The sequence below is a fragment of the Lupinus angustifolius genome, chromosome LG12 (assembly GCF_001865875.1).
Source record: "Lupinus angustifolius cultivar Tanjil chromosome LG12, LupAngTanjil_v1.0, whole genome shotgun sequence".
In the NCBI taxonomy this organism is placed as follows: domain Eukaryota; kingdom Viridiplantae; phylum Streptophyta; class Magnoliopsida; order Fabales; family Fabaceae; genus Lupinus; species Lupinus angustifolius.
In genome coordinates, this window is record NC_032020.1 from 6,141,596 (window position 1) to 6,146,035 (window position 4,440).

A 4,440-nucleotide genomic window follows, 5' to 3' on the forward strand; every position below is an offset into this window, starting at 1 on the left:
CTTTCTAGAGTGTCCCAAATTTCTTTCGACGTTTTGCAACTTGATACTCTAAGGAATTCTTTTTCTTCTAGAGTCGACGCAAGAATGTTTTTGGCTTTAAGGTCGTATTGCACTTTCTTCTTGTCTTCATCGTTCCATAAAGATTTTGGCTTTATTTCCATTATACTGTTGACAACAGTAAAAGGTATATATGGTCCTTCTTCAATGACATTTCATATGTCCAAGTCTTGAGATTCAATAAAGATCTTCATTCTAATTTTCCAGAAATCATAGCACTCTCCAACAAAGCTTGAAGGACGATTGATGTTGGAACCTTCTCATAGGAATGATCTTGAGGTCATCTTGATATAGGATCAGACTTGAGAATATCTTACTCAAATATAGCTCTGGTGCTAATTGTAAGAACAAGATTGCAACTAAGAGGGGGGTGAATTAATTGACTTAAAATTATAGTAACTTTTTCTGCAAAATGAAAGAGTTAATGTGCAGCGGATAATATTGCAGAAAATAAGCAAGAATAAATCAAAGAGGTAAGGGAGAAGAGAGTACACAAAGATTTTATACTGGTTAACCTTCTTGTCCACCGAAGGCTACGTCTAGTACTCTTGCAGCACAAGAGATTTTCCACTAAATATTATGAGTTGTAATTACAATATCTCACCCCGAGATCTGTATGTACCTTACACACTCACTAATCCTTATACCCTTGAAAAACACTTTTCCAAGCAACTCTATCCCCTTTCTATTCATACCCCGTGAAAGAAAGTAATTACAGTGAATGAAGAATTTGAATTATGGCTTCAGATTGCCTTTACAAGTATGAAATATAATAACACTTGCAATCCAATCAACTCTTTTGTATACTTAGTAATAATGCTCTTTAAGTTTATAAAACTTTGAAACACTAACTTTGAAACACTTTACTTCAAGCAACTCTAAAAATGACTTTGAAAGTTTGAGTCCAAGTTGCTTAGAAGTGCAGAAAATTATTTCAGAAAAGTGTAGGAAAGCTGTGAGAAAAGAATGAAAGAGTTATGAAAGTGTTGTTCAAAGAGTTGTTTTCATTGTCAGTTCTAATGCCTTTAAATAGGCTTTCCAATCAGCCATTGTGCCTTTATGAAAGAGTAGAAATTGTTTGGAATGAAGGCATTTCGTTTGGGATGAAAACTCTTGAGTTTCAAATATGAAAAACTGATGTAATAGCTCTCAGTAATCAATTACAATATTGAGTAATCGATTACCCAAATGTTTTGTCCAACAGTGAATTTAAAATTCACTTATAGTAATCGATTACAACAATTTGAGTAATCTGTTACTCAACTTTAATAACACTGGTAATCTCTTACTCAAATACAGTAATGGATTACTCTGATAAGTTTTAAGTTGGATAACTCTTTTTTCATGCTTGTAACCTGTTACTTAGATGAAGTAACCCGTTACACACTATTTTTGAAAATTGTTTTACGTATTTTAAAGTGTTTCAACTTTCTTTAAAAATAGTTTGAGCATTACTACTTTGTATATTTAAGAGTTTTAGGATAGAAGTACATATAGAGACTTAATCTAATTATCTTGAAGCTTTAATCTTCTTTGTCTTCATAAGTATTCTTCCTTTTCTTCTTTTTGGTGATGTTGGTGTCTTCATCAAAACCTTGCCAAGGTCAAGAGCAAAGATCTTCTTCACACAGCACACATCCCAGACTACTTAGAATAATGACTCTATTTTATATCCTAGTCTAGATATGACCAAATGAGTATTAGGCATGTTGATTGTTGAGCCATCTTCAAGCTTTAATAGAACATTGTCTTCATCAAAACATGGGCAAAACATTGCTAGTGTTAACCTTGATACTTTGCACTTTCATATACAAGCAGTGCATAAATAATACATTCTTCTAATAATTATCCAGTTTTCTATATAATATGTATGTTCTAGGAATAAATTCATTAGCTAGTTCTATATAGGATTTACAATGAACCGAACCAATTCAGTATTCGTTCGAAACTCGATTCGTTATTTAGTTCGACAAACTTGGTTCATGAACTAAATGAGCTAAACTTGAGTTGCAAATTGAGCTTGTTAAATAAACAAGCCGAATTTGAATTGGATATAGTTCGACTCATTAGATTCATGAGCTAACTCGATATATTTATAAAAATATATTTATATATATCTAAACTAATTTTTATATTTATTATAACTCATATATTATTTTTTATATTTATTATTATTATATATAAAAACAAGATATATATTATATATAAAACTTTTTGCAGTATCTTTCAAATTTTAATTAATTATTTGAGTTCTCCAAATGAACCATTCGAACTGAACCAAACAGTTCACAAATTTTAATCGAGTCGAATTCGAGCTAAAAAAATAACTTGTATTAAACTCAAGTCGAATTTTGAGCTAAACCAATCCTTATTGAGCTTAGCTCTAATTCGACTCGTTTCCAGCCCTCTCATATATATCAACATTTAACTAATTAACAATTAGGCAGAGGCATATATCAACTTTTAATCTTGGCTCCTTATGATAAATTCCTAGTTACCCTGTGGTTGCCACGTGCCCTACTAATTAACAATTGGATTTGGGTCGACAATAATGTTGATATATCAACATTTTACTAATGATATGAACCATAAGCAAAGAGAAAAGTATACTAATAATATATGAGTTTTGCACACTATAATTGTATTATTTATTATTTATTGTTTAATTATTATGAATTTTTCAAAAAATAATAAAATAAATTATATATGGTATATTAATTGTACATAAATATTTTGCACCAACAATTGATGCAAAAAGATATTATATGCAACTTTAGAATTTAATATTAAGCTTAAAAACATTTAACTAAAGATAATGAACTAGAACATAACTTTTTGGAAAATTAAAGATCAAGACCGATAAAATATCATAAAGACTAAATTTAAAATCGAGTCAATTTTAGGAACGAATAAGATAATTTAGTAAAAAAACATTAAAGTATAAAAATATAAATAAACATGTGTTTAATTATACAATTTAAGTTGCACAAAAATGCAAAATTTAAATTAGAAATTAATACTCCTATTAAATTTATGTACATTATCAATTCCAATACAAGCTTACCATTTTGAATGAAGATGCATAATGAAAATATTAATAATAATAATTAGTTCACAATTTCAACATGCACGTATTTTATATTATACTGCAGTAACAAAATACAATTTAAATATTTGTAAATGAAATGCAATTAATTAGGACATAATAAACTTATCATTTTTTAATCTTATTATGTGGTGTGTTCGTTCTGAGAAACTATCTTTGCTATAGAATGGGTCGAAGTTGGAGGCCTTTAGTCCAATTAGGGGACTCCGACAAGGCGATCCAATATCACCTTATTTATTTGTTTTATGTACGGAAAAGCTTGCTCTTCTCATCTCCCAGAAAATGGATTGAGGGCTCTGGAATCCTATTAAACTTTCTAGAGGTGCGCCACCTATTTTGCACCTCCTGTTTGCGAATGATGTCTTGTTGTTTTGTAAGGCTTCCAACGCCCAAGTTCATGTTGTGTCCTAAACTCTTAATGGATTTTGCATAGCTTCGGGGTTTAAAGTAAATGTGAAAAAAATTAAAGTTCATGTGCTCAAGGATGGTGACCAACAGAAAGAAGAATAAGTTTATGCGCCTTTGCTCTATGAGGGTGGTTAGCAATCTCGGGAGTTTTTTGGGTTTCCTTTGGTGAAAGGTAGAGTTGGTAGAGCAACCTTTGAGCCCAATTTGGAGAGGATTTAGAGACACATGAGTACTTGGAAGGCTAATCTCCTCAATAAAGTTGTTCGATTGTGTCTTTCTAAGTTGATAATATCTTCAATTCTTGTCTATTCTATGCAGGTTATGTGGTTACCTCAATCCATTTGTAACAACATTGATAAAATGACGAGGAACTTTGTTTGGGTGGAGATGTTAACAAAGGAAGCTTCAACTTGGTGAGTTGGAATGTCCTAAAGCAACAAAAGGGTGATGGCGGTCTTGGATTATGGGATGCAAGATCTGTTAATATTTCCCTTATTGCTAAGTTATGTTGGGATATGCTCCGGGGAAGTAATAAGCTCTTGTGTAAAGTTTTCAAGAAGAGGTACTTGGGAGAGCTTTCCCTTTACTTTGCGACTTCTAAGGCTGGAGCATCATACACTTGGAAAAGTATGACAAAGGCTTTTACAATTCTGAAGGACGGTTTCTGTTTCAAAATGGGATATAGGGACCAATCTTTTTGGTATGATAATTGGACAAGAGTGGGAAGACTTTGTTCCTATGTCGACTATGCCAACATATCTAATATTCAGCTTAAGGTCAAGGATAGTTGGGTTGATGGTAACTGGAAGTTTTCTAATTTATATATTATGGTTCTTTCTCATGTGACAGATTTCATTACTTCTATTTAC